Source organism: Phascolarctos cinereus, unplaced genomic scaffold (genome assembly GCF_003287225.1).
Source record: "Phascolarctos cinereus isolate Bilbo 61053 unplaced genomic scaffold, phaCin_HiC Scaffold_7;HRSCAF=346, whole genome shotgun sequence".
NCBI lineage: Eukaryota > Metazoa > Chordata > Mammalia > Diprotodontia > Phascolarctidae > Phascolarctos > Phascolarctos cinereus.
In genome coordinates, this window is record NW_027556180.1 from 136957039 (window position 1) to 136982366 (window position 25328).

Below are 25328 nucleotides of genomic sequence, written 5' to 3' on the forward strand. Positions count from 1 at the left end.
CCACTTTTAGACCCCTCCCACAGTCTTTCTGTATATAAGGTCCATCTTTTCTCCATTAAGGTGCTTAGATTCTTAAAATCTTTTTTTTTTTTTAACTTTTAGGCAATTGGGCTTAAGTGACTTGCCCAGGGTCACACAGCTAGTAAATGTCAAGTGTTTGGTCTGAGGCCAGATTTGAACTCAAGTCCTCCTGACTTTGGGGCTGGTGCTCTAACCACCGTGCAACCTAGCTGCCCACTTTAGATTCTTATAATCTAGCGCATAACTTACTAATGTTCAGACTCCTTAAGAGTCTGTCCAATATGACAGATGTTCTAATAGACCTTGTCTTTGGTTGAAAACAAAAAATAATAAAAATTATAATGGAGCAAATAGAAGCTAATGACTTTATAAAAAACCAGGAAACAATAAAACAAAACTAAAAGAATGAAAAAACAGAAGACAATTTGAAATATGTCATTGGAAAAAAAACGATTGGGAGGCGGAGCCAAGACAGCGGAGTGAAAGCAGTGACTTGCTTGAGCTCTCCCCCAAACCCCTCCAAATACTCATAAAAAATGGCTCTAAACAAATTCTAAAGCAGCAGAACACACAAAAAGACACAGTGAAACAAATTTCCAGCCCAAGACAACCTGGATGATTGATCACAAAGGTGTATCGCCGGGCTGGGAACACAGCGCAGTGCAGCGTGGGCGCAAAGGCCACAGCAAACCTGGAGCAGGCCTCAGAGCACTGAATCACAGGCAGCTGTGGAGGTTTCCAGACTCCTCAATCCACTAATGCCAAAGACAACTTAGAAGGTCAGTGGGAAAAGTCTGTTTCTGTCGGTGGTCAGAGAGGAAGCTCCATACCCCAACAGCCTGTCCCTGGGGGGAGCAAGTGCTTCCCGAGCTTCTGGCCCACAGACTTAGGGGGAATCCAATGGCTGATCAGGGAGGGATTGCAGGGATCTCTTTGACTGTGCTGAGGCAGGAATCTCTTGCTTTGCCCGTGTGTGGAACTGGGTCACCGTTCTGGGCAGCAGTGCTGGGGTGAGGAGGAGCGCTGGCTTGGTGGAGCTTGTGGTGGCTGTGGAGAGAAACCCCTAGTCACAGTTAGGGGACAGAAAGGAATACTTGTGATCACAGGCCAGGAAAGGAGTAAACACCTCTCCCCTTATCGTACCACCTTGGAAGAACTGAAAATTTACAGGTCCCTACAAGTATCTCTGAAAACAGCTACAAACCCCACAAGCTTGGGACAGTACACTCTCCACATTGGAAGCAGACTCTTACCTTAACAAGGAGTTTAAAACTCAAATAATTGGCTGGGATCATGAGCAAGCAGTGCTAAAAGAGTCAGACTATATTATCTTACTTTGGTGGAAAAAAAAGATCAAAATATACAACCAGAAGAAGACAACAAAATCAACGCTCCTACATCCAAAGCCCCCAAGAAAAATATGAATCAGTCCCAGACCTTGGAAGAGCTCAAAAGGGATTTTGAGGAGCAAGTAAGGGAAGTAGAGGAAAAGCTGGGAAGAGAAATGAGAGTGATGCAAGAAAATCATGAAAAACAAGTCAACAGCTTGCTAAAGGAGACCCAAAAAAATACTGAAGAAAATAACACCTTAAAAAATAGCCTAACCCAAATGGCAAAAGAGGTCCAAAAAGCAATGAGGAGAAAAATGCCCTAAAAAGAAAAATTGGCCAAATGGAAAAGGAAGTCCAAAAATTACTGAAGAAAATATTTCCTTAAAAATTAGAATAGAGCAATTGGAAGACAGTGACTTTATGAGAAATCAAGACACTGTAAAACAAATCCAAAAGAATGAAAAATTAGAAAACAATGTGAAATATCTCATTGGAAAAACAACTGACCTGGAAAATAGATCCAGGAGAGAGAATTTAAAAATTATTGGACTATCTGAAAGCCATGATCAAAAAAAGACCCTAGGCATCATCTTTCAAGAAGTTATCAAGGAAAACTGCCCTGATATATTAGAACCAGAGGGCAAAATAGAAATGAAAGAATCCACAGATCTCCTCCTGAAAGAGATCCCCAAAGGAAAACTCCTAGGAATATTATAGCCAAATTCCAGAGTTCCCAGGTCAAGGAGAAAATATTACAAGCTGCCAGAAGGAAACAATTCAAGTACTGTGGAAACACAATCAGGATAACACAAGATTTAGCAGCTTCTACATTAAAGGACGCAGGGCATGGAATATAATATTCTGGAGGGCAAAGGAGATAGGATTACAATCAAGAATCACCTACCCAGCAAAACTGAGTATAATCCTTCAGGGGAAAAATGGTCATTCGGTGAAATAGAGGACTGTCAAGCATTCCTGATGAAAAGACCAGAGCTAAACAGAAAATTTGACTTTCAAATACAGGACTCCAGTGATACATGAAGAGGTAAACAGGAAAGAGAAATCATAAGAAACTTATTAAGACTGAGCTGTTTACATTCCTGTATGGAAAGATGAAATTTGTAACTCATGAGAACTTTGTCAGTATTAGGGTAGTTGAAGGAAAAAAATTGTATGTATGTATATATAGATAGAGTGCACAGGGTGAGCTGAAGATTAAGGGGTCATATCTGGAGAATAAAATTAAGGGATGAGAGAGGATGATACTCGGAGAAGAAAGGGAGAGGTAGAATGGGGTAAATTATATCACAAAAAAAAAAAAAACAGAAAAGTCTCTCCCAGTGGAGGGGAAACAGGGGAAGGTGAGAGGGAATGAGGTAATCTTATTCTCATAGGATTTGGATTAAGGAAGGAATAACATACACATTCAATTGGGTATGGAAATGTATCTTACCCTACAGGAAAATAGGAGGAGAAGGGGACAAGAGAGCAGGGGGGTAATAGAGAGGAGGCAGATTGGGAAAGAGGGTAATCAGAAGCAAATACTTCTGAGGAGGGACAGGGTCAAAAAAGAGAATAAATGGGAGGGCAGGATAGGATTAAGGGAAATAGAGTTAGTTTTTCACAACATGTCTACTAAGGAGTGTTTTGCATAACTGCACATGTACAACCTATATTGAGTGCTTGCCTTTTCAATGAGGGTGGGTGGGGAGGGAGGAAGGGAGAAAATTTGGCACTCAAAGTTTTAAAAACACATGTTTTAAAAAAAATGTTTTCACATGCAACTGGGAAATAAGAAATACAGGAAATGGGGTACAGAAGTCTATCCTGCTCTACAGGAAAATAGAAGGGGAAGGGGATAAGAGAAGGGAGGGGGGAGAGATAGAAGAGAAGGCAGACCAGGGGAAGGGGTATTCAGAATGCATGCCATCTTGGGGTGGGGGGAGGGGTGAGAAATTTGGAACTCAAAAACTTGTGGAAGTGAATATTGAAAACTAAAAATAAATAAATAGAAAAAAAAGAAAAAAAAAACAATTGACCTGAAAAATAGATCCAGGAGATAAAATTTTTAAAAATTTCAAATCATTGGACTATTTGAAAGCCATGATCAAAAAAAGAGCCATCTTCTTTCAAGAAATTATCAAGGAAACCCTCCCTGATATCCTAGAACCAGAGGGTAAAATAGAAATTCAAAGAATCCACCAATCACCTCCTGAAACAGATCCCCAAAGGAAAACCCCTAAGAATTTATAGCCAAATTCCAGAGTTCCCAGGTCAAGGAGAAAATATTGCAAGCAGCCAGAAACAAACAGTTCAAGTATTGTGGAAACACAATCAGGATAACACAAGATTTAGCAGCTTTTACATTAATGGACCAGAAGGTTTGGAATATGATATTCTGGAGGTCAGAGGAGCTAGGATTAAACCCAAGAATCATCTATCCAGCAAAACTCAGTACAATCCTTCTGGGGGAAAAATGTAAATTCAATGAAAGAGAAGACTTTCAAGCATTCTTGATGAAAAGACCAGAGCTGAATAGAAAATTTGACTTTCAAATACAAGGCTTGAAAGAAGCATGAAAAGATAAACAGGAAAGAGAAATCATAGGGGACTTATTAAAGTTGAACTGTTTAGATCTCTACACGGAAAGATATTTGTAACTCATGAGACCTTTCTCAGTATCAGGGTAGTTGGAGAGAATATACATATACATATATGTACACATATACACACATAGAGACAGAGACAGAGAGCAGAGGGTGAATTGAAGATGAAGGGATGATGTCTAAAAAATAAAATTAAGGAGTGAAAAATGATTATACTGGGAGAAGGAAAAAGGGAGAGATAGAATGGGGTATATTATCTCACAAAAAAACAGACAAGTAAAAGCTTTAACAGTGGAGAGGAAGTGGCAGAAGGTGAGAGAGAATGAATGAATCTTACTCTCATCAGACTTGGCTTAAGGAGGGAATAACATACACATTCAATTGGGTATGGACATCTATCTTACCCTACAGGAAAATGAGGGGGGGGGGAGGATAATGAGGTAGGGATGGTAGAAGGGAGTGCAGATTGGGAGAAGGGGTAATCAGAAGCAAACACTTTTGAGGAGGGACAAGGTCAAAGGAGAGAATAGAATAAATGAAGGGTGGAATAGGATGGAGGGAAATGTAGTTAGTTTTTCACAACATGACTATTATTAAAGTGTTTTGCATGGACTACACATATATACCCTGTATCAAGTTGCTTTCCTTCTCAGTAAGGGTGAGTGGGGAGGGAGGAAGGGAGAGAATGTGGAACCCAAAATTTTAAAAATAAATGTTAAAAATTGTTTTTACATGCAACTCAGAAATAAGATATATGGGCAATAGGGTGTAGAAATCTGTCCTGCCCTACAGGAAAATAGAAGGGGAAGGAGATAAGAGAAAGAGGAGAGGGGGATAGAAGGGAGGGCATATTGGGGGAAGAGGTATTCAGAATGCATGCCATCTTGGGGTGGGGGAGGGGAGAGATAGGGAGAAAATTTGGAACTCAAAATCTTATGGAAGTAAATGTTGAAAATTAAAAATAAATTAATTTTAAAAAAAAAGAATAGAAAGGATATTAATTAAGAATATTCCATCACTTACTTTGGGTGGTTCTAAATCCCTTTGGCATCTTTTGCCTCCACATCTTGAACTGTTATATAAGTATAACTATGATTACCATTAATTATGGTGATGATGATGATGAATGATGCATGATGCTATATAAAATGTCATGGGAATATCTATAGCATCTTACAACTAAAATACCTTCAAGATGACAAGATTGCCTCATACCACCTATCTTTAATTCCTTACTGCTCATCAGTAATGTAAAGGTTAACACTTCTTATTTTATTATTTTATTTGAAATATTATAAATATATAGTGATATATCACATACGTAAGGTGAGAATGTTTCTTTTTTTAAAAAAGTCATTTCAATGATTACCTTTCTTTTTTTTATGGTTTGGAACTTTTATAATGAGTCCTTTTATAAATCCTTGAATTAGAATTTATATCACCATAGATAATATGAGATTGGCTGTTCCTGAATCATTTATTGCTCAATGGGAATTGTGGTGTAGGCATTAAGAAAACATTAAAAAAATGTTTTAAAACAGTTTTTTTAATCCTAATTTTAACACCAGTTATTTAAGTTTTATAAAGAAATGCCATTATTTTTATAAGATAACTAATGAAGGAGCTAATACCTAAGCTCAATAATTTTATATAATTATATTTATATTATTTTATTATAATGTTTGTAAGTAGAGAATATTTTAAATGAAAACCCTTTTATAACAAATTCAAAAAATAAAATCAAGTATTTGTTACCATGTGTAAAATCAACAGGAAATCCTCATCTTGCAAATTAATAAATATTAAGTTTCTTTGAAATTTAGTCTTTTGAAATAGATTTTTCTTGTCTATATATGTATGCATGTATGTATATATCTATATCTATATACATACACACATACAAATATACACATACACACATATATACATATGTGTGTATATGTATATATACATACATGCATACAATGCATGTGTGTATATGTATATATACATACATGCATACAATGCCAAAGTGATCTTTATAAAATGCAGGTCTGACCTCCTATTCCAAGGGTGGGGAACCTGTGGCCTTGAGGCCACCTGTGGCCTTCTAGGTTCTTGGGTGTGATCTTTTGGCTGAATCCAAACTTCACAGAACAAATCCCCTTAATAAAAGGATTTGTTCTGTAAAACTTAGACTGAGTCAGAAGACCACTCTCAAGGACCTAGAAGGTGACAGGTGGCCTCAAGGTCGCAGGATCCCCACCCAATTCAATAAATTCCAACTCCCTATTTTCTGAAGGATTAAATATAAAACCCTGTTTTTTACAGCCTGCCTCTTCTGTTACATTCCCAGGTCTCTTAGACTTTGCTACTTTCTTTACACACTATAATCTAGCAGCTCTGGACTACCTGCTGTTTCTCACAAGTCCTTCTATCTCCTGACCACATTCCCTTTCACTGACTGTCCTCCATGCTCACTCGAAATCTCCAGCATCACTAGGTACTTAATCCTCTACAATGACAGTGCATCATTCTCCTGGATGCTCTGACCTCACTCTGGAGAGATGAGTCATTTCTGAAATCACAAAGTCCGTTCAAAATTCTGAGTGTAAACATTTCTGACAGAAACTATAATCAGAGAGAAACAACATGAAGCCAAGAAGGCATGGATTCAATGATACAAAACTGAGAATCTCAAGCGCCTTTTTTTTTCTTCTTCATTTTGTTGCTCAATTTCAGATTATGTTTTGGCAAAGCATTTTGCCTGTGGAACTATACATCTATAAGGATTGTACTTATTCCAAATTGTGATTATAAGGCTTTTGCTTAAAGAAATAGAAAGCACTTAGCACAGTGTTTGCCATTTAATAAATGTCTTAAATGAATGAATAAAATGTTTAAGTCTTTTTTTTAGAGAAGTGTTTATTTTATTTATGATAGTTATAAGAATGAGAAGTGAAATTGAAAGTTACTAAGAGCAAAAATAGAAAAGGAAGTATAGTCATGGTGGGGAGTGAATCTGAGGAGAACTATTGGGTCAAAGTTTACATCTATTGGTTACTAAGTATTCAAAGGCCATAGAGGATAAGCTAGAAATAAATGTCAACAATATCATTAAGCAAGAGGCTCAAAGGGATTATGCTGTGGTGAAATTTAAGGTAAAGACCTACAAGCTTACTGGGGGTTGCTTTATACCTGTCCTGTTTATTCATACCGTATGCCAACTCATACCTATCAATTAACCTTCTACCCCCACAATGACATAAGTAATATACAAGTATGAAGTCAATATACCACATGGACATATCAAACTCAAATAGAAAAAGGGGAATCTTGGAAGGCCACATACTGACCTAGAAAAACTCATATTGATATTATTTATATTCTACTGCATTTTTACTTATTTGGTAAAATATTTCCCAATTGCATTTTATTCTCCTTTGGTAGCACTGTGAGACAACGGGTATTTGACACCCATGAATCATGGACAATAGGTTTACCATGACATATTGGGACAAAGTCATGGGAATAGAGGTAGAAACGTGGGGCCAGTATCTAAGTTTTACCTTTGTTGATCGAGAATCCCTTATCTCTAGGAGTCATTTTGTCTGGGTTAACTAAGCTTTGGTTAATAGACTTGACTTAGAGAACCTTATCTCTGGGAGTCATTTTTTCTGGGTTAACTAATAGTTGGTTAATAGACCTGACTTAGAGACGAGAGGGAAGAATTCAAAGGGAAAGGCTCCAGGGAAGGGATTCGAGGGACCTCTTCAGGAGATACCCCAAAGTAGCTTGCTGGGGAGAACACTAGCTAGAAAATTGAGGTTGTGGGACTACACAGGAAAAACTTTTCTTACTGAGGGAAAAGGGGAGGAAAAACTTCAGGACCCATTCAAAGGGGACCCTGGGACAAAATGAGTTTCTTTTGACCAGTCAAGGTTAGGATTAGAATTGTGCACCCATGCTATCCGTCTGTCTGTCTGTCTCTCTGTGGATGTTTTGTGTTTGCCAGAGAAATTTTCGGGTAACTTTTGAGGTCTGAGATTGGAGAAGGAACAGTGGGAAAGAGCTCCTGTCTAAGGCTTTCAGCAGGAGATTGAGATTAGAATCAAAAAGTCAGGGAGTGAATCTCTCAGAAGTTAGTGGAAGTTGCAGACAGCAGCCTTTACTGATAAGAATTTGGAGCATGCCACCCAAGATCTCTTCAGCCCAGAAGAAAAAAAAAAGGGCTGAGAAGAATTTGAACTCAGGTTTAATAGGATCCCAAGACTAAGAATTTGAGTTGTTGTCTTTGTGTCCCTCCCACCAATATATTTGGTATCAGGGCAACGTGTTTAGAGTTGGAAAAAAAATAATAAGGGTTTTTCTGTATTTTAATGTGATAAGATTTCAGTGAATTGTTTAGAATGCATAGTAAAGTTGTAAAAGCTATTTGGGAAGACAGAGAGGGGGAGAGGGAGAGTCCTATTCTATTCTTATCTCCCTTCAGATTTGCAAAGGAAATCTGCCTAGTCTTGGTGAGTGTAATTTGGGTGGGGTCTTAAGCTCCCCACCCTTGGACTGTTGTTCTGGATAGCTTTAGATGGTTTAAGTAAGTTGAGAAGGTGTGAGGAAGTGGTCTGTTTTAAGTAGAAGGATTGAAAAATGAAAATTTTGTAGCTTGATTTGAAAACCAAAAAATTTGTAGAGGGTTATGCCCTGTTCAAATTGCTGAAGCCTGAGATTTTCAGGAGGGTGCCTCTATCTGATAAGCTTCTAAAAAGAAGAGGGGACTTTTTCTTTGTTCACTTAAAGAAGTAGAAAAGGAAAGGAAAGAGAATTATTTAGAGCAAGAATTGTCATCAAGTGTCTTTTTAAGGGAATATATAAATTTGTGGAGAATATTTCCTTTTAAAGAGCCAAGAGTATTAGATTTAAAACAAAAATGTTTTTAAATGTTTATCATTAGCGACTATAAATTCAGATCTGATTGGATTCAAGTTTACTGTTCTATAAAGGGAAAAGAAAAGTAATAATTGGTGTTATGGAAAAAAAATGTGATTGTAAAATGCTTAATACAATGGCATATTTTAGAAGTGGAAAAGTACTAAGAGTAATAAAAGCTATCATTTCTATATGTGATAATCTGGAAATGCAATTGATGTTATCTAAAGTTTATTGTTTAAGTTACTATTGTATTGTATTTCTGAAACTCTTAGACTGTAAAATTTGAGGGACCATCGTGAGGTAGAAATGGTGTTAAAGTAACTCGACCTGGAATGGGTCTTTTAGTGATAAAAATGAGATAATTTGAAACTGTTAAATGCCTAGTGAGGTATATTTGGTTATAAGCAATAATGATATTGATATTTAATATGATAGCAGATTTTCATTTGAAATCTTGACTATTATAAAAATATGTGATGGTTTAAAGGTGTAGTTCCAACATATTAATGATGAGATGAGTGATTCTCTGTGCAAAGTGATTTGGGAGTGCATTCATCTAAAGTGAAAATGGGTTATTTCAAAGTTTATTACAATTGTGGAAATAATTTTATAATGTATGCCTTGTGGTACAAGCATATTTTATTGTGAAAAACTTATTGATATGTATTGATCTGGAATTAATGAAATATTCTCTCATATATCAGGGCCTCAATTAGAAATTAAAAAAAAAAAATTTAACCCAGGCCTTCTTTAGGCTAAATACTGAATTTGTGAGAGGATGGGCCATATGGGCCAGGCTCTTAAGTGAGGGGCTGGCAGGCCTGGGAAATCTAGGCCTCCATCCACCAAATTCCTTGATTGGGAGTGTCATTGAGATTGAATCTGGATGTGAACCAAGGCTATCAGACCAGTAAAAAGACAATGATGGGCTAGCAAAGATAATTTAAAAAAAAGTCAGTCTATTGGAGTAGGAGTGGCCCCAGGTAACTGGTGTATCTGGTGAAGGAGTCCAGAAAGAAAGAAAGATTTTTGATTGGTTCTGTTTCAAGTTTTTAATATACTGCTTACATATTTCTGAATTTAAGTTTAAAATTGTTAATTAAGCTATTTGGAGTTATTGTTTAAGTCAAGCACTGGTAAAAAAAATATTTTAGATGTGTGTGCATAAAGAAACTATGTAATTATGCAAAGAAAGAGATTTTGTAAAATCTCATAATTCTTATCAATCCTGTGCTACTTACTGAATAAGTAGCTTATTACAGACATCTTTTGACTAAAGAATTTAGGTAACTAGGAATTTTATGGTAATTAAGAAATAGTAAACTGTTTTTAAGAAAAAGAGATACTTTTATGAGGAAAATATTTTTATGAAATCTTTGATATTCTTTTAGAGGGCCTACTAACTTTGTAAGAAAATTATGTCCAAATCTACCATGAACTTAGAGTTTCATTCCTGGGTTTGTTGTGTCCTTGGATTGGACTTAGCTGGGTGCTCTTAGAGAAATAGTCTCAATGGAAGTAGCATCAGAGATCTAAGGCTAATGATTAATACTGAAACATATAAGCTGTAAGTAGGGAAGATCTTACTATTTTGATTTGAATTCATTCCATGGCCTAGCAAGACTTAAAATTACTGTTTGAATTTAATATATGTATAGGATTCAAGCTCTGAAAGTGTCTCATTTTTCAGATTAAGAATGGTTAGAGAAGGATAAATAAGCTTAAGAAACAGAAAGGCAAATCTATTTAGAGTAGCAACTTATGATCTTAATGGAAGTTTAATTTTGCTCAGGATGTTATTAGAAAACCAGAACACATGTAGGAAGTTATGCAAACTACTTAGAGCTCACTTTGGAGAGGTTCCCTAATTAATGTGAAACTATAGCCACACCTGAAACCCTGATGAGGAGAATTTGCTATCCAAGATCTTGGGGACTGTTAATGAACTGTTGTTCTGAGTCTAACTCCAGGTATGATTAAGAAGGAACTGATTGAGCTACTGACCCATCATGTCAGTAATCTGCGAAAAGGTTTGTGAGTTGTACCTAACGAGCCGCAAGAGCGTGTTCTCATGGGAAGGTCGGGAGAATGACTTTTCTACATGGCTGAGGTAGGATTCTCCTGACTCAATTTCCCCACTATGATACCTGGCAGACTTTAAGCCTGTCTCTATGAAGTTGGTCATTATATATATATGTATATATATATATATATAACTTCTGCCTGGAATTGACATGAATCTAGGGAAGCATTGTTCCATTATTTGTTCCCTGTTCTTTCATGGCAAATTCCTATAATCATAAGTTTTATAAGCATAAACATCAAACCTATTAAAAAAATAGATTGATGTGGGAACATCTGACGTTATGATAGTAAGATGCAAGTGTAAGATTGAGTTATTTGGCCTAGAACTTCGGAGTTAAGTATTCAGTCTTGATATGTTACTAGTATATTCCTATATAAATCAGGATCCTTTAATTTCTCATAGTGGTATGAGGATAATTAGGCCAGGAGATTGTGGAACTAGGATATTATTCTGCTACTTAGTTAATATTTAGTTAATGTTAAAGTTGTAATTTGTCTCAGTTTGATACAATTAATGTTAAAAGAAGAATAGCTTGTGACTTGTATTGTAAATGCCTTAAAAGAAGCATCTATTTTAATTAAGCATTATTTATTTGTACATGACTAGAAGTTGGGATTGTTTTAGTATTTGATGTGTACTGGTTTTAAATTAACCACTATGTGTTAGAGTCTATTATTAATTCCTTAGCGGAATCTTATCCTCCTGATGGAGGAATATGATTAGGAATGAATACTGAATTAATGAAAGGTATAAAACTAGAAGTAATGCAGAGTGTAAGTCTAGGTTCTAACTTTTCTAATTTGAGTTTCTTAAAATATGAAAATTGGCCAAGGTTCCAATTTTGACCTTGTAATAGTGGAGACATGGGGGTTGAGTTAACTTTCATTATTTGCCCTGGTTATTGGCAAGGTAATTTAAAAATTGTATTGACATCAGTCTTGTAGGAGAGTGGACACAAGAAGGAGGGTCTCTACAAGAAGAGTCTGCTGGACACTGTTTGAATAGCACTTGGACCAGAGGCCTCTTTAGTGTAGGACAGCTGTATGAGAACAGACTTCTGAAGCTTTAAATGGACAATTTCTTGTTACTTTTGGGTCTCTGTATCAGTACTTAATAAGGGGACTGCCCCCTTTTTACCTTGTCAATGCATTGATCAATCCCTCCCTTCCTTCTCCCATATTGTTTTAAGTCCCCAAAATCCCTTGATGAAATGTTGCCCAGCAGTACAGCCCCAGACGTTGCAAGATCATTAAGGCACTGCAAGATTTAACCACTTTAGCTGAGAAGCTGGCAAAGAACTTTTGGATGGATAACTGATTAAAGGGATAATTAGAATTCTGGTTTGGCAAATGGAAAGGAATGGCTGTATCCATTCAGGAGTATTAACTGCTGTAGGATGTTGTATAGTTCCATGCACTAGGGGACTGGTACAACAGATAGAGACATTCCCCACTAAAGATTATCCCAGTAGGATCCACAGGGGGAGTTCAGAGGGCAGGCTCTGGCAATATAAGGATGATGATACCTTATGTATCAATGAGACTTTCCCCAGTGATGGAGAATATGAAATAATGTTAAGGAAATTAGAGGATAAGGAAATTGGGAAGGTGTGGAAACCAAATCTTTACTTTAAAAAAAAAAAAGTAGTTATTGTGAGAAATGAAAGAGTTAAGTTTCCACATAAGTAGATAAGAAATCAGCACAGACAGGCTAACTTCTCCATGGGGGTGGGGGGGAGTGATAACACATTCTAGGTACATAATGTATTTTAGGGCTGGGGCACATAAGGAAGATTGTAACCCAGAAGGATTAGGACCAGTCCTGATCCAGAAGGGAGGAGCTAGGCAATTGCCAATTATAAAGATTGCTCTGGCTTCTTTTACTGTGCACATTTTCTCTCCTTCCAAGGATGAGATCTAGAGATTAGGGGTCCTGGACTCTCAAAATCATGACACACAGGTCCTGCCTGAAAGAATTCAACCCAAGCCTTCTTTTAACCAAAAACAGGATTTATTGAAGATTTGCTATATTAGCTAGACTCTTAAGGAATCTGATCATCTGTGGGCTATTGGCTAAATTGTGAAAATCTGAGCAGTAGCAGCAGTGGCTAGATTATAAGAATCCAAGCAATGGCTGGATTATAAGAATCCCAGCAATGGCTAGATTATAAGAATCTAAGCCCCTTAATGGTGACAAGATGGAACTTATATGCAGAAAGATTGTGGGAGGGATCTAAGAGGAGCCAAGTAGTTTGGGGTGACTGGAGGAGGGGTCTAAGGAGAATCTGGATGGGAGTGGCCAGTAAACAGTGAGCAGAACTCCTGGGACCTGGATCAGGTGGCCAAGGGAGGATGGAGACTAGCTAGGATTAAGGGTGGGAAATGGCCAGGGGCCATGGGGAGGTAAGACAATGGAAGGGAGATTGGGTGTAGCCACAATGAAAGGCCAGTTGATGGGATTATAGCCTCCAGGCAAACACCAGAGATTTGGCCATGAGGGAAAGTTCAGGGTTTTTCCTTTCTGGGGCCCAGATCCCATCCTCATCACACCTCCTTCTCAAGAGAATTGAAAAGACACACTTCAACCTCTTTAATAAAAAGTCTTTGAGACACCAGTCTTTGGAACTGAGCCTGGGGTCATCTTTATAACAAGTAATAATAGCTAACATCTTTACATTGCTTTCAGATTTTTTTTTTTTGGTGAGGCACTTGGGGTTAAATGGCTTGCCCAAAGTCACACAGCTAGTGAGTGTTATGTGTCTGAGGCCGGATTTGAACTCAGGTCCTCCTGACTCCAGGGCCAGTGCTCTATCCACTGTGCCACCTAGATGCCCCTATTACTTTCAGATTTTAAAAGCTCTATAAATGTGTTATCTCATTTGATCCTCACAACAACCCTTTGAGGTAGATGCTATTGTTATTTCTATTTCACAAATTAGAAAACTTCAACTGAAAGAAGTTCAGTGACTTGTCCAGGGTTTCATAGATAGAATGTGTCTGAGGCAGGATTTGAACCCTGGTCTTCCTGAACAATCCAAGATGAATACACACATTTTCAGGTCTGACAGACTGGGAGGATAATAATTTCTTCAACATAAAAAGGGAGCTGGGAGAAAGGGACAGTTTAAAGAGATGGCAATGAACTAGTTTTTAATTTTGTTTTGTTCTTCCTTCTTGAAGAGGACCATAACATCAGGAAGATGATGCCATGACATGCAAGTGAATTGGATTTAAGTGAAGAAGGGCTGTGCACAGTCACTAGCCTCACTTTCTGAAGCCATCTGGTCCAGTGTCAAGTTATAGATCAGGTTGTGTTGAGATAGCCCACATACAACAGGAGATCTTGGCCTTTTTAAGCTAAGGTTTTTCTAAGTTCTCACTTTGACTGAGGCAACTCTGATTCAGTGATTAAGGCTAGTTAATAAGTGAGTCAAAGAGTGGCCCCTTTTACCAAATTAAAATGATAATAGTAATAATTTGGGAAGGGAAGACCTTTAGGGTGTCTGGCTAAAACAGAAACAATTCCTATTTATATTCACTCTGAGCCACCAAGGCCCAAACAATGACTGCTAAATGGTGCTTGGGCTGAGACTAATTGGGCAATCAACAAGAGCCCGTGTATATTGGATTTAAGGCATGGTCTTTAACAAAGAAATGTAGCCAGTAAATCCCTATATATCTTACTAGGTTTCAGCTATCAAAATTTGCATTGCTTTGGGCAGAACACCCTCAGGTAAGGTCATAAGACCTGTTGAGAAGGAGAAGGGGAAGAGGAAAGAAAAAGGGAAGACAAAGGAGAAGGGAAGGAAAAGAAAGGGAAGGAAAGGAAGTAGTAAGGAAGGAGCTGAGTTGCCCAACTGGAACTGGCCAGTTAGGTCCCCAGTGGGGCAGCTCAGACTACTCAGTTTGGGACTATTCACAGGTTGTTGTTTGTCCCAGTTCTTGAAGAGGACTGTAAAAACAGGAAGATGATGCCACTACTTGCAAGTGAATTGGATTTAAGTGAGGGAAAACTATGCAAGGTCACTAGTCTTACTTTCTCCTCTGGAGTCATCTGGGTTCAGTGGCAAGAGATAAATCAGGAGGCTAGAGATGGCCCCATTCAGTTTGTACTATGTGTTGTTTAAGATATTGGAAAGACATCCAGGAAGAGGTATCTGGCCGACAACTTAGGGGAGAGATTATGGATGAATGCATGCATAAATTGTAACAGAATGGATGCATAGATGTGTATATGTGGTATAGCACCATATAAATTCAAACTTTGAGAACAGATGAAATCACCAAGAAAGAAAACATAGAAAAGAAGAGTTAAGGATAGAGCCTTGGGAGGCAAACATATTTGGGAGGTAGGAGTGATGAGGATGGGATCTAGACCCCAAAAAAGAAAAAAACTCTGGCATTAGCCTGAGGCTATAATCCCATCAACTGGCCTTTCCTTGTGGCTATACTCAATCTCCCAATTCTCTGTTACCCTTAACCAATCTTAGCCCTCCATTGTCTTACCTCCCTATGCCCCCAGGGCATTTCCCACCCTTAATCCTACCTAGGCTCCATTCTTTTTCAGCCCAGCCCCCCCCCAGTTCGATTACCTCATAGATTACTTGACCAGTACTAGATCCTCCCATAGTCTTTTGTATATAAGGTCCATCTTGTCTCCATTCTGTTACTCAGATTCTTAAAATCTAGCCACTGCTCAGATTCTTAGCCCCTGCTTGAACTCCTTAAGAGTTGGCCCAATACGACTGCTGTTCTAATAAACCCTGTCTTTGGCTGAAAGAAGACTTAAGTCGAATTCTTTCAACAGGACCCATGCGTTCTGATTTTGGGGTCCCAGCACCCCTAAACCTCTAAACCTCAACAGGAGAGGGCAATACAGCAGAACTTCAGTGGTAAATGTTAAGGAAATAGAATTATCAAAAATAGATACTTTTTTTTTAACAATTTTGGTAGTGAATGAGAAAAAAAATAAAATCATAACAGGTGAGTTAAAGGGTTAAGGGAAGTTTATATATATATGTGTGTGTGTGTGTGTGTGTGTGTGTGTGTGTGTGTGTGTGTGTATGAACTAGGACATTTGAAAATGCATGTAGACAGCAAAGTAGGAAGAGGAATCAATAGATAAAGAAGAACAGTAAGAGAGAAAAGTAATGGTTATTGGGAAGGCTCACAAAAGAGGCAGAAAGGTATGAGATAAAAGGCATAAGATCATTTGTAAAGGAAGAGATATCTCAGTCTCTCAAGTCAGAGCAAAGGAGGAAAACACTGGTCAAGATGTAGAAGAAGTTTAAGATTTGAAGAAGAAATATTATAAGGCATGCTAATTGAATGAATTAATAAAGAAGGAATAAATAAATAAGGATCAATGAATAAAATGAAGGAAGGAAGGAATGCTGTGAATAAATTAACAAATGTTTTGGTAAATTATGGACCAGTTCTAGGATATTTGAATTCCAATTCTAAGCTCACCATAATTGCAAGCTTTTAGTCCTAAGTATACAGACAAACATACTTGCCCACAGTTAACAGTAGTGATCACTCTGACTGGAGCATATTTTCTACAAGAAAGAACAATTATATTGAACAGTAAGTGTGAAAGGTGCAGGGCTTATCAATTTACTGGTCCTTTCACATAAACTGTCCAAAGTACTTAACCATGTTTGATTATGTGGAGCTATGGAAGAGAAAATTCAAGTTCGAATTCATAGTGGCTTTAAAATTATCCATAAGTATCTTTGCTATTCACAAATGAGAATTTTATTCCTTATTTTATTTCAATGCCAAAGCACTATTATAAGAAACAACATTCAATAGATTAATCAATTCATGATATAAATACCTATCTCTGTTTTCTTTTTTTCTCCAAAACAGTTGCCCCTGAAAATGTCAATTATTATTGTTGGGAAGCAAAAGAGAAAATATAGAACATTCACTAATGTGAACTATAAGCCTAAAGTGATATGTGCCTTAGCTACTAGTGAAATAAAAAAGGTGAAAATATAATCTAACGATGAGAAGCACTATTAAAAGTTGCATTAAAACACTTAAAGAATTAATCTGCAATACAATGAATTTGGTGTTGGTAGTGTTTTAAAAGACAACTGCTTGATTAATAATAAAATAATATACTGCTTGATAAATATTAACAAGAAAAGCAAAATATAATTCAGATGTGTTGAATAAAAAAACAAATTAACTGAATAAATTTACTGTATCTAGCTCTCAAGTAAGCAATATAGATGGCAAAATCTTCATAAATGAATGTATGGGAAAGAAATAAACGTGACAAACAGAATATATTTATAATACTTCCACAGAGTACAATAAAAAGATTTCCAATATATATTGGGAAACAGAAAAGCATTTACTATTTTGTCTTTCTTCTTCAGAAATTTGATCTTTATATTCTTGTTGGTTAAGGAGAGAAGGGTGGGCAGGTAATACAAAGAAGTATGACTATGACCTTGAATATTGATTTTCTTTTTTTATTTCAATTTGTCATGTTGATTACTTATATGCGAATTTTTCTTTTGTAATGTACCCCTACCTCTGTTTTTCAAAGTTGGAAAATGGATTTTATTTATTTATGAAAATATGTAAAATAAAACTCCTTAGTGATAAGCAATCAGAGTTGCATTATTTTATAAATCTCAACATGAAGATGTTGCTCTTGCCTTAGTATTTGCATTAAATGAATAATTCAGTTTTCTAAAATTGTTTAGATTAGTAGCAATACGGCAAACATTTTGTGAATAATAATTCATTTCCCAAGTTCCATCAGAGCTGTACCAGCACAGTATTACCTCAGAATTTGAGGGAATACTCTCTAGGTCCTAATAAACAGGAAAATCTTTGAATAACATCATTATAATGCCTAAGCTTGATCTTTGATCTTTTTTTCCTTCCTTCCTTCTTTCTTTCCTTTCATTCTTCTCTTCTGCTTAATAAAAGGATCATAAGAATTAGAGATGTAACTGAAAGGAAAAATCATCTGGTGCAAACCCCTCCTTTTTTCACCTTTCCAAGTGGCTCTGCAGAACCTCATTATCAGTAAAAACAACAACAAATTACTCAATGACAACAACAGAGGTAGATTCAACATAACTTATATATTCAAACATATTCAAAACCTCCATCAGTAACCTATGAATATGAAAGATTTCCTGTATGGATAGAAACAAGAGGGAAGATGCCAAAAGAGAGGAATAAAATAATGGGTCATTTTTATATCTGTATTTACATCTCTATCTACATCTGTATCTATGGAGGCAGTGTTGTGTAACAGATAGATCATAGTTCAATCAATAAACATTTATTAAGCAACCACAATGCTCCAGGTCCTTAGACCTAGATTCAAACTATAAGAGATATATAGCTGTGTAACCCTGGACAAGTAACTTAACATGCCTGGGCCTCAGCTTCCTCACCTGTAACTTGATGACTTCTAAGTTCCATTCCATTTCTAATCTAAGATTCTATAGTCTCTCTCTCTCTCTCTGTCTCTCTCTTTCTCTCTCACTTAGAAACACATATGCCTGTCTTGAGCCAGCATTTGAATATATAATGAAACATATTTTATTCATAGCATATACATATATTATAAAATAGTTATGAAGATATGATAGCTGTTATCTATATAACATTTAAAAATTTTCATGACACTTTACATGTGTCATCTCATTTGATCCTCAAAATAATTCTATGGCGTAAGTGCTATTATTAGTCTGATTTCACCAATAAGGAAACTGAAGCTGATAGAAGTCAAGGAATTTGCCCAGATTCCCATAAAAAAATATCTGAGGTAAGATTTGAACTCAGGTCTTCCTGACTTCAGGTCCAGTACTCTGTGACACTTTGACACCTAGTAGTCACTACAAAATATCCAGTATATAATTATATATATACATATATATGTATATAAATATATATAATATATATTATATATACATATATATGTATATAAATATATATATACATATATATTACATGTATCATACGTAATATTATATATTCAAATATTGGCTCAAGAGATTGTCAAGGGGGAGCCAAGGCAGCTGAGCAAAAGGAGTGACTTCCTTGCGCTCTCCCCCAAACTCTTCCAAATACCTGTAAAAAATGGCTCTAAACAAATTCTAAAGCAGCAGTACCCACAAAAAGACAGAGTGAAACAAATTTCCAGCCCAAGACAGCCTGGATGGATAATTAGAAAGGTATATCATGCCAGTCTGGAAGAGGAACGCCGTTTGGCATAAGTACGCAGGCAAAACAGGCCTCAGTCAACCTAGAGCAGGCCTCAGAGGACTGAATCACAGGCAGCTGTGGCAGTTTCCTGACTTCTCCACCCACAAATGCCAAAGATATCTTAGAAGGTCAGTGAGAAAAGTCTGTGACAGTGGTGAGAGACAGAAGCTCAGTCCCAGCCCCAGAACCTGAGTGCAGCCTCAGGGTGGTGGCTACTTCTAGAGCTTCTGGCCCAAAGACTAAGGGGGAATCCAGTGGCTGATCTGAAAGGGATTGCAGGGATCTTTTTGCCAGTGCTGAAGCAGGACTCTCTTGCTTTGCCCATACTTGGATATGGATCACAGTTCTAGGTGGTGGTCCTGGGGCAAGGAGGAGTGCTGGCTTGGTGGAGCTTATAGTGGTGGTGCAGTGAGAATTCTCCTCACAGTTACAAGGCAGAAAAGACTACTTGTGGTCACTCACAGACGAGAGCACAGGCCAGGAAAGGAATAAACACCCCGCCCTTTATCATACCAGCATGGAAGAACTGAAAATGTACAGGTCCCTAGAGGTATCTCTGAAAACAGCTATACAAACTCCTGAAGCTTGGAACAGTACATTCTCCACACTGGAAGCAGAGCCCTACCTTAACAAAGAGTTTAAAACTCTTTGTTTTGGCTGGGATCATGAACAAACAAAGGTGAAAAAAAAGTCAGATCATAGAATCATTCTTTGGTAACAAAGAATATCAAAACATACAACCAAAAGAAGACAACGAAGTCAAAGCTCTTATATCCAAAGCCTCCAAGAAAAATATGAATCAGTGCCAGGCCATGGAAGAGCTCAAAAAGGATTTTGAGAAACAAGTAAGAGAAGTACAGGAAAATCTGGGAAGAGAAATGAGAGTGATGCAAGAAAATGATGAAAAACAAGTCAACAGCTTGCTAAAGAGACCCAAAAAACTACTGAAGAAAATAACACCTTAAAAAATAGACTAACCCAAATGGCAAAAGAGATCCAAAAAGTCAATGAGGAGAAGAACGCCTTAAAAAGCAAAATTGGCCTAATGGAAAAGGAAGTCCAAAAACTTACTGAAGAAAATATTTCCTTAAAAATTAGAATAGAGCAATTGAAAGCTAGTGACTTTATGAGAAGTTAAGACACTGTAAAACAAAACCAAAAGAATGAAAAAATAGAAGACAATGTGAAATATCTCATTGGAAAAACAACTGACCTGGAAAGTAGATCCAGGAGAGAGAATTTAAAAATTATTATCTATCTGAAAGCCATGATAAAAAAAAAGCCAAACATCATCTTTCAAGAAATTATTAAGGAAAACTGCCCTAATCTTCTAGATTCAGAGGGCAAAATAGAAAGTGAAAGAATCCACCAATCATCTCCTGAAAGAGATCCCCAAAGGAAAACTTCTAGGATTATTGTAGCCAAATTCCAGAGTTCCCAGGTCAAGGAGAAAATATTGCAAGCAGCCAGAAAGAAACAATTCAAATATTGTGGAAACACAATCAGGATAGCACAAGATTTAGCAGCTTCTACATTAAGGGACAACAGAGCATGGAATACAATGTTCTGGAGGGCAAAGAAGGTAGGATTACAACCAAGAATCTTTCAGGGGAAAAAATGGGCATCCAGTGAAATAGAGCATGTTCAAGCATTCTTGATGAAAAGACCAGAGCTGAAGAGAAAATATGACTTTCAAATACAAGACTGAAGTGAAACATGAAGAGGTAAACAGGAAAGAGAAATCATAAGAGACTTATTGAGGTTGAACTGTTTGCATTCCTGCATGGAATGATGATATTTTTAACTCATGAGAACTTGGTCAGTATTAGGAAATGTATGGAGGGAAAAAATTATGTGGAAAGAGAAAGAGAGAGAGAGAGACAGAGAGAGACAGAGAGAGAGGGCACAGGGTGAATTGAAAATAAAGGGGTGATATCTGGAGAATAAAATTAAGGTGTGAGAGAGGATTATACTGGGAGAAGGAGAAAAGGAGAGGTAGAATGGGGTAAATTATCTCACATAAAAAAGACAAGAAAAGGATTTTACAGTGGAGGGGAAATGGGGAAGGTGAGAGGGAATGAGGGAATCTTATTCTCATAGGATTTAGCTTAAGGAGGGAATAGCATACACACTCAATTGGGTATGGAAATCTCTCTTACCCTACAGGAAAATAGGGGTGGGGGGAAGGGGACAAGAGAGCAGTAGGATGATAGAGGGGAAGGTAGATTAGGGGAGGAGGTAATCAGAAGCAAACACTTCTGAGGAGGGACAGTGTCAAAAGAGAGAATAGATTAAATGGGGGATAGGATAGGATGAAGGGAAATATAGTTAGTTTGCCACAACATGACTACTATGGAAGTGTTTTGCATAACTATATACGTATAACCTGTATGGAGTTGCTTGCCTCTTCAATGTGGGTGGGTGGAGAGGAGGGAGGGAGGGGGAAAATTTGAAACCTAAAGTTTTAAAAAACACATGTTAAAAAAAATTTATTTTCACATACTAAGGGATATTTACATAAGAAATACAGGAAATGGGGTATAGAAATCTATCCTGCCCTACAGGAAAGTAGAAGGGGAAGAGGATAAGAGAAAGGGGGTAAGATAGAAGTGAGGGCAGATTAGGGGAAGTGGCATTCAGAATGCATGCCATCTTGGGGTGAGAGGAGGGGCGAGATGGGGCGGAAATTTGGAACTCAAAATCTTGTGGAAGTGAATGTTGAAAACTAAAAAATAAATAAATTTTTCAAAAAAAGATTGTCGTGGAAGAAACATTGAATTTAAAGTGACAGGAAAAAATATTTACCAACCTCCTCCCCACATTCCAGCTCCATCATCTACTAGGTTAATTCTTTCTCTGAAAGGTAAGGAAACTGTCACTAAGATTTGATGAGTTCAGTGGACTAAGGGTAAAACCATATCCCTGTTGATTCCACTTCCTGGTCGCCTAAAGTATTAAAAGTAGCACATAAACATGGAGTCTTTGTCCTTCAGATTTGGGCTTTCCCAAAAGCCACAACCCACGGCCCCTGGATTCCTACATCATATCTTCCTTACCAATTGAGTCTCTGTATGGAGAGATTAGCTGCTATGTATAACCTAGCAGAGTGCTGTATTCTTATTGAATATCCTTTCCATTTCAAATCTAAGTAAATCTCTTTTTTTGTTACTGCTGAATGTTCCACAGGTGTGTTATTTCATCCCTATCTTGAATCTGTCTCAGGCCTGGCTTATTACTAAAGTCTAGAGCAGACCTGTTCAACTTAGCAGTAGGTAGGGGCCAAAATTAAAGTAGGCTAAACTTCTTCAGGCTGCAGATATGTTTTTAGCAGCTTATTTTCCAAGTAAATATAGAATTAATAATTAAACTATTTTACAAACAAGCTATATTTTAAAAAAGAGAAATTTCAATTAATATCAATTAATTACACTTATTACTTAAAATTTTTATTTATCATGAAATCACACTAATGTTAAAAAAATTAGTTTGCTAAATGGTATGTTTCAATACACTTTTCATGTTTTCTTACTGTCTGCATTTAGTAATGACCAAAAACACAGAGAAAAGATATGACTCTCACTCCTTTCAGACTAGAGACAGACTGATGATGGTTGGTTGCTGCAGGTCATGGCACAAACAAAAGAGAGTGTGCAATGGCACCCTACCTGCCAACTTCCATGATGGGCGCAGTAGTGACTAGTGGAAGGTGGGGTCCATAGGGCATGGACAAAGCATTCATTACGCATTACTTTCTTTTATATCTTCTACATTTTTTGCAGGGCACTTGAAATCCTTTTGGGGGGCCCCAAGCGGCCTTTGAGCCGTATGTTGTGCAGGCCTGGTCTAGAGGGAGTGTTTGGATATTTGCCCTACTCTTTGCTACCTGAATGATTTAGGTAAGTGACAATACCTTCAGACCAATTTTCCACTCATAAAATCAATGAGTTGGACTAGGTCAAAGGTTCTTAACCTTTTTGTACCACTAGATTTTTTTGCAGTCTGTTGATGACTATGGGTGTCTTTTCAGAATACCACTCTAACATGTATAGAATAATATGCACACAATTAAAAAGAAAACCAGTTGTATTGAAATTATCCTTATGAATTTTTGTTAAACAATTACATTGGCCAGAGGTTTAGAACAACTAGACTAGATGATCCCTAAAGCCATCATTAGTTCTAAATCTTAAATTTCTTTTTTAAGCCTTCTTTTGGATTCTGAGTGTCCTAGAACATGGAGATAGCTGAAGTTGCTTTGTCTTTGGGGCATAATTTCTGTTTTGGAAAGGTTTGAGAGGTCATTGGGATCAGAGAAAATGTCATCTTCCATCTTGTGGCTCACATGACCCCAAGTAGCCATTATTAAAATAATAATGAATGTTGAATGAGTAAATGCATGCCTGAATCAGACATGATGATGTTGGTGGTTTTAATAATCATCTAAATATATTTAAATACATTTTATAATTGTAAGAATTCAGATATTAAATTTTGTTGATTAATCAGAAGAGGCTATGACCCTCTGGGACACATACTGCAAAAATATCTAAGTGGGTGTTTTTTAGGAATAAACAATGGAGATAATTTTAAAGAGATTATATCAATAATAAGGTCCTTCTTCATATATAATAAGATACATTTTGCAATGAATATTTCATTTTTTTATGTTTTAACTTTAAGGTAAATTACAGATCTGAGAGTAAAGGAACAACCAAAGGTAAGGTGTGCTATTAAAGACAGCCTTAAAATAAAATTTTAAAAATAAGGCAAAGTTGGTTATTAATGTCTCCCTACCTTCAGCTTTCAGTACTTCTCTTTCTCCATTTGGTTCTGCCATGGGCTCAGTGAATCAAAATAATAACAGGATGCTCAGGTTTTGTTCTGCAGAGGCCTACTCAAACCTTACTTTGGGCCTTTCTCTCAGTTTGTTCATTCCCCATGAAAACTCTTCTACCCTGTTTCAAATTTTGAGTAAGGACTTGCTTTCTGTTCAGTAAAAGTGATAATACAATGAAACTGACATGTCCTATTTCTAAGCCCTGACCAGAATTAGCATTTAAGGCAGCTATCATGCAGTAAAAAGTAGAAGAATCTCATTTCCTTGGAGGCCTATGGTAATGACCCTAATATTGAAATGATTAGAACCAAGAAGGCAATGCAGCTTGCTGAGATTTATTACAACACTTATGTTTGCAATAATATGCCTACTACTTGTCAGCTGATTTCTTCAGTCTGTCCCCTGTCCCTATGACTCATCACAGAGGATAACCAGATCTATTCAAAGTTCTGGGTCAACTTTGGGAAGTTAAAGATAGATACATTAGACCCAGAGGAACTCACATCAGAACCAACTGAAGAGAAGTGAGTACAGCTAAGTGGTGCAGTGGATAGAGTGCTAGACCTGGAGTCAAGAAGACCTAAGTTCAAATCTGGTCTCAAACACTTATTAGCTGTATGACTCTGGACATGTCACTTAACCCTGTTTGCCTCAGTTGCTTCTCTGTTAAATGAGCTGGAGAAGGAAATGGCAAACTACTCTAGTATCTTTGCCAAGAAAACCCCAGATGGGGTCACAAAGACTCAGATGTGACTGAGACAACTCAACAATAAGAATAAGGGAAGTAATGGCCATTTTGCATGAAGCTAAATAGTATTATGGAAAATTTTCACTATGTTACCTTGGTACATCTATGAACTAAGGAGTATAGTGAGGGGAGAAAATATCTCTGCTACCAGAATATGTGATTTTATTAAAAGAGTTCTGAAGCAGGAAGGTTATTACAGAATTATTTGCAACAGTGCTCAGCAGAATGAAACGACTGAAAAAGACAGCAGCATGTCCAGGTAAAGATGGCAGCTTTTATTAGTCTTTTTAATGATCTGAACTAATAGCCAAGATCCCTTGCAGGAATCTTTGTGGATTAAGGAAATAACATCATCATCATCATCATCATCATTCCACTTGCTCTGTATAGTTTCCTGTTTGAACCATTAGAGGATATCATACAGTCTTCTCAGGATGTAGTTGGACAAAAGTCCAGTGTTCAGCAAAATTGTTATTAGTAGTCAGGGAACAATCAATGAATATAAAATTTGTTTTGAACAAAAACTGTTATAACTAGTATCAATAAACCAT

General features: G+C 37.0%; 1 pseudogene; it reads left to right on the forward strand.

Annotated features, from left to right (window-relative positions):
* Nucleotides 1–25040, forward strand: part of LOC110223546 (protein PBDC1-like) — a 91665-nt pseudogene extending 66625 nt beyond the window's left edge.
* The last annotated feature ends 288 nt before the right edge of the window (nucleotides 25041–25328 follow it).